General features: G+C 49.9%; 1 long non-coding RNA gene across 1 annotated transcript; it reads right to left on the reverse strand.

Moving 5' to 3' along the window:
* Nucleotides 1-9,534: 9,534 nt before the first annotated feature.
* LOC133213465 (uncharacterized) lies at nucleotides 9,535-11,660 on the reverse strand. The gene is made up of 2 exons (XR_009725829.1): nucleotides 11,579-11,660; nucleotides 9,535-9,900 (listed from the first exon to the last, which is right to left on the reverse strand). It is a non-coding gene; the product is annotated as an uncharacterized LOC133213465 (long non-coding RNA).
* Nucleotides 11,661-14,716: the final 3,056 nt, after the last annotated feature.

Raw genomic sequence — 14,716 nt, forward strand, 5'->3', positions numbered from 1 at the left:
TCATGAAGTTTAACCATGACAAGTGCAAGGTCCTACACCTGGGTCAGAGCAATCCCAGGCACAGCTACAGGCTGGGCAGAGAAGAGATTCAGAGCAGACGTGTGGAGAAGGACTTGGGGGTGCTGGTCGATGAGAAAATGAACATGAGCCAGCTTCAGTGTGCGCTTGCAGCCCAGAAAGCCAACCATATCCTGGGCTGCATCAAAAGGAGCGTGACCAGCAGGTCGAAGGAGGTGATCCTGTCCCTTTATTCTGCTCTCGTGAGACCTCGCCTGGAGTATTGTGTGCAGTTCTGGTGTCCTCAACATAAAAAGGACATGGATCTGTTGGAACAAGTCCAGAAGAGGCCACGAGGATGATCAGGGGACTGGAGCATCTCCCATATGAAGATCGGCTGAGAAAGTTGGGGCTGTTCAGCCTGGAGAAGAGAAGGCTGCATGGAGACCTCATAGCAGCCTTCCAGTATCTGAAGGGGGCCTGTAGGGATGCTGGGGAGGGACTCTTCATTAGGGACTGTAGTTACAGGACAAGGGGTAATGTGTCAAAACTTAACCAGGGGAAGTTTAGATTGGATATAAGGAGGAAATTCTTTCCTGTTAGGGTTGTGAGGCACTGGAATGGGTTGCCCAAGGAGGTTGTGATTGCTCCATCCCTGGCAGTGTTCAAGGCCAGGTTGGACGAGGCCTTGGGTGACATGGTTTGGAGTGAAGTGTCCCTGCCCATGGCAGAGGGGCTGGAACTTGATGATCTTAAGGTCCTTTCCAACCCTAACTATTCTATGATTCTATGATGTTCTGCACACACAGGTTTATTGACACAGTTGAGTTTTAAGCAATCTATATCCCCAGAAAGGCACTTGAAATGAAGTATTAGCAAGAAGTAGACTAAAACTTCGGAGAAAGCTATGCTGGAGCACTAGCACTCTGGTCCTGGGTACACTGTTCATTAGGAACAAGGCTGAAAAGAGCAGGCTGGGCACCACACTGAGCTGTGATGGCTGCATGTTATGAGCTAGCTCTATCCAGAACAAATTACTAGTTCAAAGGATTGCCACTGTTCTAGCCCCAGGGAAGCACATAGGCATTTGCAAAGGTTCCTGGGCAGGAACCACTGTGGGGCTGGTAGCCCAACCGTTGGCTAGAGAGGGGTGGCAGGCAGCATGACTCCATGGGCTTGGGTTTGGGTGACACGGGCTCTGCCGCTGATGATGATAGAGGAAAGCCTTCATTTCTTGTCTTCATTTTCCCTCCTCTGAAACAGGCACAGCTCCGCTTATCCTCTTGGTAATGTACTTTGTGAATCAGCTTTCACCAGGTGTAAATCACCACCCCTGCTTGTGGAGCAGCCCTGGGTTAGTAAGGACTGAGAAGGACTCTTTGATCTCTCTGGTCCTCAGGACAAAGTTCTCGCAGAAAATCTTCCTCTTGGGGACAGTGAGAAGTGTCTCAGGGTCACAGTCCTGTGCCTCATCTCCTTCAGGATGGTGACAGCTTCTTTGCTTGACCCTTGGTTATTCCAGTATCTGGTGGGCAAGAGCACAAAGCCCACCAAGGAGTCTTTCACCGTATGCCTGCTCACACCAGAAGCCCAGCACCTTGCTTCTCCTGCTCCTGGGAGCCCACATCCTGTGCACTCACCTTCCTGCACCCTCTGTTACCTCCAACACATCTTTTAATGATGCCTTTCCTGTCCCTGACTCACCTGCAGATATGCAGATCCTCTTTTCCCCCCAGATCCTATCTCATCTCCACCAGCACAACCACCACAAACAGGAAGGAGGGTTGGCAGCAAACAGCACTCCAGCACACAGCAAACGTGGGGGAGATTGGAAAATACATGTATTTTTTATCAGATTAGTTTATGTATTACAGCAACTGAGAAACGATCAGGGTTACTCAGACTCCATTCTTTCAAGGGGAAGGACTGACACACCAAGGAGATGTGATGTCCTAGAGCGCCTGAATCTGTCACCCTCTTTTTCCCACTGGGCGTCTCCACACTGTGAAATGATTGCACTTACCCATGTAATAAAACCTTACTGAACAAGGCAACTTGTGGTTTGCACACATCAGCAGGCCAGGCTGTGCCATGACAAGAGTCCAGGATTTATCCTTGGTCAGCTAATAAAACAAACAAGCTTATCTTCATGTGGGCTTTGCTCCTTATCATATTGCTTCGGTAAAAATACACGTGGCTGAAGTCCTCCCTCCCTTCCCTCAGCTGCCAAGGGCTCGTATCCCAGTTTAGACTGCTTTGCCTTCCCAGTAAGGTGACTGGGGAGGAAAGCAGATGGTTTCATTCCTTGCTTGCTGCAGAAGATGTTAGGAGAAAAGGGCTTGACATGCTCCTGCTTTTGATAGGGGAAAAAGGAGATAACTGTATCAAACCACAAGCACACCAGTCATATAGTAGATATTTTATCACTCTGTGGCCTTCAGGAATCAGAGCAGGGCAGATTTATAGTAACTGTGCTAGGACAGGAATATATCATGGTACAGATAACCTCTTATATACACACAGGATAGCATTTACACATGAGATAGAAATTTGCAGCTGTGGAATAAATAGCATGAAGGTACCTACTGACACACTCAACTAAAGTTAGTTATCCCCCTGGCACAGACACTGGTTAATGATTGAGCTGTTTCAGAGGAAAAGTTCTATTTATGTGCCCCAGAACACACAGTTTAGTCTGAAATGGCTTGAACCTGCCAGAGGGGAGACTGAGCTGAGCTCTTAGGCAGAAGCTCTTCCCTGTGAGGGTGCTGAGGCGCTGGCACAGGGCAACCAGGGAAGCTGTGGCTGCCCCATCCCTGGCAGTGTTCAAGGCCACTTGAACACACAGGGGCTTGGAGCAAGCTGCTGTAGTGGAAGGTGTCCCTGCCCGTGGCAGGGGTTTGAACTGGATGAGTTTTAAGGTCCCTTCCAACACAAACCAGTCTGGGATTCTATCATTCTATGAAATAACAAACAATCGAAGATCTTTTCACCCATGTCCAACCAACACTTTCCTACCCCATGAGCTGGAGGGTGTCCTGCAGCTCAGGGCATTGAAGGACCAGAGGGGCTGGGGGAACTTCCTGCCTCCCCACCAGCCCTGGGTGCTGCTGTCCACCCAGCCCTTCCAGTGGCCTAGCATCACCCTGACAGCACACCTGAATTTGTTTTCCAAGCAGAGCAACACTCCTTAGTTAACATCTTCCTTCCCCCCCTTGGCATCCCTCTCTGCTCTCACCAGAGATACCATACCTGTCACCTTTCTTTTTTTCCTAGCTCTTCCCCAAAAGCCTCATTTGACCCCCACACCATTACTAGCAGGTAGAAGGGTAACAGAGGCCATTACAAAGCAGTTCATGGGGCTCCATGCACCTCCAGGGGTGTGAGTAGCTTTTGCTCCAGAGCCTCAGCAGTTCTTAAATGCATCCTACTGCACACTGGGTATGTGGTTTAGCTAAATCAGGTTGTTTAACTTGAATCTCCTCAAACCAACCCGTTGTGCTGACTAGAGGAGAGAAGAAGAGCTCTGTGCCTGGAGCATGTCTGCCAGGATGCTGGGGTGGGACTTCCCAATGAGGATCATCAGGAGCCTTCACCTCCTGATACTCCTCCTACATCTCTCTCCCCCCATCAGTCAAGGACAATGTATGAGACTCAGATTCCTGATGACAAATCCATCAACACCAAGGCTTTCACATCCTTAACATTCATGCACAAGGAGGATGCACACGTTCCTTCTCCCCTCTCCTGCCTCCCCCTCCATGACCAGCACATCTGAGTTGCCTGTTTCTTAGGTTTCTGATTAAGACAGCCGAGGGACCATTGCCATGAGAGAGCTGCAAATCAAATCGTATCCATGGCTGGCCTTAGGATGTTTGGACTCACACAGTTGCTATGTATGCTATTGGGTTTCCCAGCTTAAGCAAGAAGCCAGTTCCTATTTGCAGGGATGGGACATGTTTCTGCAGGACATCCCTCATGGTGTGTGCACCCTGGTTTGTTACAGGATTTCATATTGCACATGCTTTTCTCTAAAAATCCTATGAAAATGAGTCAAACTTTTCCAGAGCTCTGGCTGTAAAATAAACTTGCTTTTCTAGTATGTCACTATAGCATGATGGTGCTCTAATCCAGCTGGGAACCCACACAGGGATGGTCCCACAGCACCCTGGATTTCCTGCATACCAGGACTCCATTGTTTTCCCCAGGGATGGGACACAAGAAGATGTTTTCCTGTGTTTCCTCCCTACACTGAGTGTGGACATTTCCTTTGTTTCAGAAGCAACAGTGAAATCTGGGAAGATGCTGAGCCCATCTCTCTTAGCTTTGCTCCTATGAATAAATATTAGCAGGTCTTTGGAGCTAGACCAATAAAGAACAGGCACAGCCCTTCTGCCAGCAGTTATTCCAGTGTCCCCGCTTCTACTGCTAAAATAAGATGTTCAACTTAATTTTGAAATTATCCTAATTAAAAGGGGCCGGCAACACAATTCAGTGCACTCCACAGAGAGAAAGTGGTAGCTTGAAAGGGAAGTAATAATGAAAGACCTGCTTTTGGATTCCAGATAATATAATATAATATCCAGCAGATAATGTTTAATTCCTGTATAACAAACCCATGTTCCCCAGCTGGGCTTCATTCACATGGGCTGAAGTGCAGACATTTCTAGCAATAGTAGACTGAAACCTTTGGTAGCAACTTTTGGGTCCTGGTGCTGAGAAAAACCTTGTTGACTAGAGGTCCATGGCATTCGGTCTAGCTTACTTGCAAGGCATTTGTGGCCATTTGGAGAAGCAGAGTATTGCAATGTCAAGGACCCCCAAATCCTCAGCATCTTCTGTAAAACCATGAGATTTTGGGTTTTAGAATAGTTCAACTGGAAAGGGCCTACAATAGTTTCCTAGTCCAGCCTCACTCTTGCCCAAGTTCTGATCATTTATAAAGCACTTAGCTATCTCACCAGGTAAAATGCTTTCTTAATGATACATTTGAATTCTTGATGATATATTTGAATCATTTTTGAATTCTAGCAAGTTGTAAGGAAAGGCACTAAGTATCGCTAGGGTCATGCTACGAGTCATGGGAGATCAAGGTGATGTGAGATGTTTGTCTCCAGTTCTAAAGAAAAAACCCCAACCTGGACACCTCTCCCAAGTGACATATTCTCTTAGGAGGGATTAGACTTCAGAAAGGGCTGAACTTTGCTACAAAGATAGCCCTGAATTAATCTCCTTCTATGTGTTCTCTCCAGGACACAGTGATTTAAATTGACAAGAAACTCAGGGATGCATGGCAGGACATAAAAGATGGACAAATTTAGTTGCAAGCATTAACAGCAAAGGTAATTAAGGGTGTGGGACCTGCAGTCTTTAATCAAAGTTGTTTCTTTTTTTGTGTGTGTGCATTTAATAGAGGCTTCTAAAATAGTGTGCTAGGGCTTAAAGAAATGGGTGGACATTGTATGGGGATTAATGGGTGAGGTCCTTTGGGCTGCTTAAGAGAGGGCATCAGAGGAGACTGTGCCTGCTGGCCTTGAGCTCAGCAAGTCTGCTCCTGCTCACCTTGGGAAACATCCACATGCAGACATCACCTGGAAATCCTAGATGAATTATTTGGGTTGATGGATGCAAAGAGAAGAGTTAAACCTTGTGGCATCCCTGGCTGTGATGAGGCTGTGACCACCCTGTGAGGACACCAACCAACAAAGGGCACCAGGGAGGAAATGCATGAAGGAAAATATCTGTAGAAACAAGAGTTTTGTTTCTTAATAGATTTGAGTTTGTGTGAGTTAAACCAGGCTCTTTGCAAAGGATTCATCCATCAACCAGATCTCAGGCACTGGTACACCAACATCTCTGCAAGCCTAAAGATCAGGTAGCATATCTGATAGCCCCAAGTAGCTAAGATACTTCCAGCATACATAAGGTTTCTGTTTCCCATCTTCAGCCTGAAACTATTGTTCATGCATGCTTTTGCTTTTTTCTGCCTGACTACCATGGGGTCACAGGGTTTGGAAGAGGTGCTGGTAAACCACATCTATGTAAAATATGGGAATATGTTTTTCTCTGTAAGTGTATACCTTCCCCTAATATACGGAAATATATTATTTCCCCATAATAATGGGAATATGTAATTCGTAATAATATATGGGAATTACAGGGGGATATCTCAGAGCAGCAAAGTGTCACTGGGGGCCCAATACCTTTACCAAGGACCAGACCGAGGAGGTCCTTTGTGTCTCACTGGACTCATTAATTCAAACATGACCTACATAACCACAGCCCCATCCTTCACCATCCCCTTCCAACATCTTCAACATCACAACCCATTGGAGCCAGGAGCAGGGAAGCGACTGCCTCTCCTGCCCCAGCAGCACCACATCTCACACCGCATTCAGCAGCAGCTCCAGCTTTGAACCTGGTGCAGACAGAGCAGGAACCAGTCTTTGAAACTGGTGCCTTGGGCTTCTGGGTTGCAGTTCATGGCAGGTGAAATGTGGCAGCAAAGTTTACATAAACATAGTCAACCAGAGCTGGATTTCTGCCTCTGAGCCATCAACTGTGGCAGCTGATGTTTTGTTGGGTTCTCTAGGCTTCATGCAGAAATCGATCACTTGAGGAACAAATTATAGGAGTACCTGTGACCGTGAAAGGAATAGGCTCTCACTACCATCACTCTGATCAACAGTAAACCTATTTTTAGCCCTTCTACCACATCATTGTGGCCAAACCCCGGACCAACCTGACTCAGGTACTGTACAGGCACTGAGAGCAAAGGAGTTGCTGTTGTTCCTCCACAGTTCTAGTACACATCTCATTCCAGCTTTGGACGTTAATTGCTCATGAGATGGGGATATTTGCTGACATTTTTCACCTTCCTACCTGAGAACACCCAGGTAGAAACACAGTTCCTGGTGTGTTCACCTGGACATTCAGAAAACTGACTTGGAGGCACAGTTCTACATGAATGCTGCTGAAGCACACAATTTCATAGAATCCCAGACTGGTTTGTGTTGGAAAAGACCTTAAAGCTCATCCAGTTCCAACCTCTGCCACGGGCAGGGACCCCTTCCACTAGAGCAGCTTGCTCCAAGCCCCTGTGTCCAACCTGGCCTTGAACACTGCCAGGGATGGGACAGCCACAGCTTCTCTGGGCACCCTGTGCCAGCGCCTCAGCACCCTCACAGGGAAGAGCTTCTGCCTAAGAGCTCAGCTCAGTCTCCCCTCTGTCAGGTTCAAGCCATTCCCCTTGGCCTGTCCCTCCAGGCCCTTGTCCCAAGCCCCTCTCCAGGTCTCCTGCAGCCCCTTTAGGCACTGGAGCTGCTCTAAGGTCTCCCCTTCAGGAGCCTTCTCTTCTCCAGGCTGCCCCAGCCCAGCTCTCTCAGCCTGGCTCCAGAGCAGAGCTGCTCCAGCCCTCGCAGCAGCTCCATGGCCTCCTCTGGCCTCGCTCCAACAGCTCCACGTCCCTCTTGTGCTGCTGCCCCAGAGCTGGATCAGGGCTGCAGGGGAGGTCTCCCCAGAGCACAGCAGAGGAGAATCACCACCATTTATCTTAGATTAGATCATATCTGTTAGGGATTCTCACCCTCAGCATCCATAGCCATTCTGTAACATGGAATACCACATCACTGCCTGATACCCTTTTCTCACACAAATGTTGTTTCCATCACTCCCATCTTCTGTCAGGTTGAAGTCATCAGCAGTGGTGACATGGAGTTGACACCAGGACATTTTTCTTTCACATTTGGGAGAGCAGGGAGAGAAATCACAGTTTGGAGGGAAAAAAAAAAAAAAAAGGTTTCTTTTGTATTTAAACCTTTTCCTCCTACTCAGAGGAAGTCTGGTAGAACCCCCCTTTACTGAGTTGCTCTTTGGTTCAGCACATTTCTAAATATTCCTCTGTCTGCAGAATTGCTGTGCCAGTGTGAGTCTTGGGACACTGATTTCTGTCCCGGATGGCATCAGCATCACAAATAGAAATTTTAGAAACGGAAACATAAAATAGAAATTACTTAATTGCCCAAACATTGCTGGCTTATGCCAGCTGAGACACCCTAAGTCATCTGCATGCACACATGGGTGACACAGGACCTCCAGCATCCATCCAGTAGAGCATCTCTGGTGGAGCTGGATACTTGCATCCTTGCAGTTCAACCAGCTTCAAAATACCTCAGTTTGTAAACCAAATCAGATGGCACAGGCCCAAAACAGGTGTTAGGAACACCATTAACTGAGGAAACATTGGGAAGTCCTTCTCTGTTTGCACTGAGGTGTGTGCTTTCTGTCTCCACCCCTATCTATTGCAGCCCCCCTGGTTTTCCTCCTACCTCTACTGCTCATCTTTCCTGCATGCAGCAAAGGAGGGAGCAAAGATGTCTCAGTGCTGAAGGTCCCAGCTCCATCCCTGCACAACACAGCTTTGGGCAGGGCAATAAACCCTCCTTAAAAAGTGTCACAGCTCTAATTTAGGTGTCCTAAATCCACTCAGGGGTTGGTGGACAGGAGCGATCTCCTCCTTTGATAGGAACAAGCCTCTCCCTGTGGAGATCCTGGAGACAGTGAGATGCCTGCGAAGCTCCTCTGTTGTTTGCTCCCTGCCCCTTTGACCTTGTCAGGCTTTAGGATTTGAGACACACTAAGTCAGCTGAATCCTTTCACGTCCCAAATGCCTGGACCCCCTGACTATGTTAACAGCAGCACTATTGTACATTTGTTTCCAAATGCTTTACAGTCAGATCAAGACCAAAGCCCTGGGTTTGTTGTTTACCTATAAGTTGGGCAGATAGAAAATCAGGGAAGTGAAATAGAAAGAAATGAGGAGTGTGACCAGCAGGTCGCAGGGGGTGATCCTGCCCCTCTACTCTCCTCTCGTGAGACCTCACCTGGAATATTGTGTGCAATTCTGGTGTCTTCAACATAAGAAGGACATGGAACTGTTGGAACAAGTCCAGAGGAGGGCCACGAGGATGATCAGGGGACTGGAGCACCTCCCATATGAAGATTGGCTGAGAAAGTTGGGGCTGTTCAGCCTGGAGAAGAGAAGGCTGCGTGAAGACCTCATAGCAGTCTTCCAGTATCTGAAGGGGGCCTATAGGGATGCTGGGGATGCACTCTTCATTAGGGACTGTAGTGGTAGGACAAGGGGTAATGGGTTAAAACTTAACCAGGGGAAGTTTAGATTGGATATAAGGAGGAAATTCTTTCCTGTTAGGGTGGTGAGGCACTGGAATGGGTTGCCCAGGGAGGCTGTGAATGCTCCATCCCTGGCAGTGTTCAAGGCCAGGTTGGACAGAGCCTTGGGTGGTATGGTTTAGTGTGAGGTGTCCCTGCCCATGTCAAGGGAGTTGGAGCTGGATGATCTTAAGGTCCTTTCCAACCCTAACTATTCTATGATTCTAATATTCAGTTTTTAACAGTGAGTACTTGAGAGCAGGGAAAAACATTCTTATTTGGAACTAGAAGTCCATGCTTCTCTGTGAGTCCGTCCTTGAATAGAAATGGGATAAAAAAAATGCAATTAAATGTAGAATTAATATATCTATATATGAAATAATTCTGAATGGATATGCTAGATATAAGAAAGCAAACTCATATCTTCATGAGAGGTTGCCATTGACTACTGTGCTGAATTGAACTCTCTCTTCTTTGAATGATCTTGAATGATCACATCTCTTGGGAGTTCAGAACAAGCAGATCTTATGCTCATCCCTCTCAGTCTTGAACTGAAAACTAATGTCATGCTTCCCTGCCTTTTCAGCTCTCAAATTGCTTCCTGCTGACAGCGGGAACATGTTCTCTCTGTCGGCTAAAGAAGCCACTGCTGTCAGGCCTGGGTGCTTTAAACCCTGGGGCTGAGCCAACTCAGGTCTATCCTTTTGCACCAGTGTCTGCAGCAAACACACTCTGCTGTCACAACAGACACAATTAAAGGCTGACAAATTACATTAAGCTAAATACTCAGCTCCCATTGAAATAGCTTTGTTTTAGGAATGATTCCTTCGTGCTACTTAGACCAAAACATCTCCTATTTAACACTCAACACACCTGTATTTAGAGTGCTCTTTTGCCATCCCAGTCCAGAATGTTATCCTGAAATCAGGGCGCTGTCTGCTTCATCTGCATATAACAATTAAACCCATGGGGTTGCACCTGCCCCATGTTTGCAGCACCAAACCAACAGTGTGTCCTCATCTCCACCCATCCCTTCTTGCGCACCCTTTGGTTCCCTCCTGGAGACCAAGACTTCCCTCTTGGCTTCTCCAGTGCGCATCACTGTACAAGGGCCTGTAGGGACAGGCCAAGGGGAATGGCTTGAACCTGCCCGAGGGGAGACTGAGCTGAGCTCTTAGGCAGAAGCTCTTCCCTGTGAGGGTGCTGAGGCGCTGGCACAGGGTGCCCAGACAAGCTGTGGCTGCCCCATCCCTGGCAGTGTTCAAGGCCAGGTTGGACACAGGGGCTTGGAGCAAGCTGCTCCAGTGGAAGGGGTCCCTGCCCATGGCAGGGGTTGGGACTGGGTGAGCTTTAAGGTCCCTTCAACACAGGCCAGTCTGTGAGTCTATGATTCTATGAAAGACCAGAAAAGCAGCTGTTATATTGGTGTATTTGGTATTTGTACCCTCTGAGCAGGACCTTTGGGTACCTTGCTGTGCACACATGCAGCCGGGCACCTCATGGGCATCACCAGGTCTTCAGCACCACACCACAAACCCATCTCTGTGCCTTGCACCAGTTGTTCCACCTCCAGCCTTTATAAATGGCTGGAAATGGGCTTGCCTCCGGTGCTTCTCCAGCCTGGGGCACCTCCACCTCCCTGCTCCTGCGTCCAAGCAGCCCCTTCCCATCCTGATGCTCCCCATCCTGGTGCTCCTGCACCTCTGTTATCACCCTCCCCTGTTCCTGCATCCCAGTGTGCTTGCATCCCAGTACCTTCACCCATCCTGGTGCTTACCCATCCTGGTACCCACCCCATCGTGGTGCTCCCCATCCCAGTATAATCCAATTCTCCCCATCCGAGTCTTCCTGCATCCCAGTGCTCCTCAGCCTGGCACCTCTGCTGAGGCACCTCAATCCCAGTATCCCTCCTGTCCTGATACCCCTCTGATCCTTGTGTTCCCTATCCCAGTACCCTATCCTGGTACCCCTCTTATCCCAGCGTTTCCCATCCCAGTACCCCTCCCATCCAACATCCCCGCTCCCTGATCCTGATATCCCATATCCTGGCATTCCCCATCCCAGTACATCTGGCATTCCCCATCCCAGTACCTCTCCCATTCCTGTATCCCTACCTTCCCTCTCGATCCCCATATTACAAATCTCGGTGCTCCTCAGCCCGGCATGTCCAACCCATTACCTCCATCCTGGTACCCCCATCCGGTACTCATCCTATCCCAGTGCTGCCCATCTTGGTACCCCTCCTATCCTGACACAACATCCCCCCTGCCCCTGATCCCATTACCTGACATCTCGGTGTTCCCTATCCCAAAACCCTTCCTATTCTTGTACCCTCTCCTTCCCCATCGATCCCCTTATGTCCTTTATCCCGGTATCCCACTTCCCTATACCCCACATCCCGATATCCCACCGTTCCCTCCATCCCGGTGTTTCCCGGCTCCCCGCTACCGGCGGGCGGTGACGCTGCGGCTCCCCCTGGTGGCGGTGGCTGCGCACTGCCGAGCTCCTCCTCCCCCCCGCAGCGTGACCCCGGCTACAACACAGGGGACACAGCACCTCATGGGTACCCCCTCGGTACCCACCGCGTTATCCGGGTGCCCGCGGGCCCTGGGGCTCAGCCGCGCTCCTGCTGTCAAACTGTGGCGTCTTGGAGCGGTTTGTGTTGAAGGGAACTTCAAGCTCCTCCAGCTCCAACCCCTGCCACGCACAGGGACCCCTTCCACTGGAGCAGCTTGCTCCAAGCCCCTGTGTCCAACCTGGCCTTGAGCACTGCCAGGGATGGGGCAGCCACAGCTTCTCTGGGCACCCTGTGCCAGCGCCTCAGCACCCTCACAGGGAAGAGCTTCTGCCTAAGAGCTCAGCTCAGTCTCCCCTCGGGCAGGTTCAAGCCATTCCCCTTGGCCTGTCCCTACAGGCCCTTGTCCCAAGCCCCTCTCCAGGTTTCCTGCAGCCCCTTTAGGCACTGGAGCTGCTCTAAGGTCTCCCCTTCAGGAGCCTTCTCTTCTCCAGGCTGCCCCAGCCCAGCTCTCTCAGCCTGGCTCCAGAGCAGAGCTGCTCCAGCCCTTGCAGCATCTCTGGCCTCGCTCCAACAGCTCCACGTCCCTCTTGTGTTGGTGGCTCCAGAGGTGCACACAGGACTCCAGCCCACCATGCAGGGTCATCATTATGAGATCCTTCCAAGCATAACCATCATCAGACCCACTCTAGATCTGGTGCTGGCCTGGCCAGAGCAGGCTGTGGAGCTCTGCCCGTGCCATGGGGACAGGTATCATCTCCTACACCCAGCCCTTTAGGATGGAGACTGCTGGGGAAATGCTGTTAGGAACAACACAAGAAGTGACCTGGCTTCCAGCAGCCAGGGGTTAAAGGTGTGAATTGGACACAGCACCCGACTCAGTTTCTTCTAACAGCCCCTTCCTTTGGGAATACAGCTTGGGGACTTCCTGGAGCCAGAGCTAGAGATGAAAAGGCAGTGACAACCTGCAGTGGCAAGTCCCATAGCTGCATCTTTGCAATAAAGACGCTTCAAAGTTTGTTTTAACTTGCTCCTTGACCCCCTTTGGATGCTGCCTTGTTCTTCCTCTACAAGTAATGAGTTTTCTGTTCTCCAGAGGCCATCCCCACACCTCCATGTGACTGTGTCATCTGTGTTCTCAGATTTAAGACTTCACGGGCATAGCCTGGGGACCTCTTCCATTCCCTGAGCATCATTTGCACTGGGAAAAGTGCTGTGAGAGGTAATTGTGGCTGCAGCTTACTTCACAATATGACAATTTTAAAGTACAGGACTCTGCCAGCAAGCTAAGAACTGGTTTCAGACATGGAGGTCTGGTGGGACACCAGGATGTTCTTCCATGCACAGGAGAAAGTCCCGAGCTGTGTCTATGCCCTTCTGGAGCACCTGGTTGTGTCCCAGTGACACAGCTCTGTACTGGGAAGGATCTGGACCAGGACATCCCTCCTGGGTTCCTGTGCATCCATCCAGCAACACAACAGCATGAGGGCCTTTGATTTTAATATCAGGACCTTGCCTCTGCCTATGATGGATGAAGCCTGCTCAGCACTGAGTGGAGGTCTGGGTGGTGCACAGGCTGCTCTGCTTGGCCCAGATGCCCTCTCGATGGCCACAGTGCCACACAGAGGGTAGCATTTGGTGTCACTAAAGTGACACTGAGCCCACTGCCATCTTCCAAGTGCATCTGCTTTAAGCCCTTGGGCTCTTTCCTACGCCCTCCACCACTTGGAGAAGAGCCCTGCCAGGCTGTTCTTGCTCCTGTCATCACCTGAGGGACACCCCACATGCATGATACCCACGCATGGCACAGCCACGTGCCCACCATGTCCCTGCACATGGCCCAGGAGGGACCAATGTTTGCAAAGGCCAACCCTGCCCTTGGCTACCTGTTCAGAGGCAAGAGATCTGGATCCTGCTCACAACCCTGACACCTCAGCAAGGTGAGTGTAACACCCCCCTGCCCAGTGCTTCCCCACCTCTCCCAAGAGGAATAGAGAGGGGAAGGAAATAGGGTTGGGGAAAATCCAGCTTTCCTGAGCTCCCAAGGAATGGGAGTTAAATCAGAAAGTAGCTTGGGGACCAAATGTAATGAGAGGGATGGGTTTACAGCAGGGTAAGCTGGAGGCCAGATGAATGGGGGTGGAAGGAGCTCCCTGTTTCTCATGGCACCTCACTGGGGCGCCATGATGGCGGCCTGGCCATGGGCAGACTGGGGTTTATTTTGGTTAGTTTTGATTTCTCAGCTGTTTTACCAAATAATTAATTTGGGGGTCACACAATAGTGTTAAACCCAGCTAACAGCATCACTGCAGCACCACCCAGAGCCTTTCAACACTAGCTTTCTGCCGTTTAAGCCAGATTACAGCTATCATCATAAACTCGCTGTGTAGATACAACTTACATCTCTACTGATAGCAGTGAATCAGGGTAAAAAAAGCTCTTTTCCGTGCTTGTCCAGGCACTGAAACACCAAAGCCTGGTCCCTTCATTAACACTTTGCTGGAGGTACCCACATCCATAAGGAACTTCTGGCCCTGCAGAGAGGACAGGAGGGCTACCATCCTTCACAGGGCGTGCTCCACAGACAGGATTCCGTTTCCCCTCTGGATCCTGCAAGAATGCTGGGGTCTTCACTAACTGCTCCCCAGGGAAAGCTGTGGTGTCCCCCGGGCTGTGATTGTGCCAGTGGCCACACAGGGGTGCCAGAGACTGCCTGTCTGCAGCCATCGCGCACAGAACATCCTCTGCCAGCATCAACCATCGTACACAGCACCCTCTGCCAGCACCAATCCATCACACACAGAACATCTGCTGCCAGCACCAAACCATTGCACACAGCATCCTCTGCCAGCACCAAACCATCTCACACAGAACGTCCTCTGCCAGCACCAAACCACTGCACACAGAACATTCTCTGCCAGCACCAAACCATCTCACACAGCACTCTCTGCCAGCACCAAAACGTCATGCACAGAACATCCTCTGCCAGCACCAAACCATCACACACGGCACCTCTCTGCTGCTCCAGCAGAA

Source organism: Neopsephotus bourkii, unplaced genomic scaffold, assembly GCF_033783945.1.
Source record: "Neopsephotus bourkii isolate Nb327-2 ecotype Australia unplaced genomic scaffold, CSIRO-AGI_Nbou_v1 NB_827, whole genome shotgun sequence".
NCBI lineage: Eukaryota > Metazoa > Chordata > Aves > Psittaciformes > Psittacidae > Neopsephotus > Neopsephotus bourkii.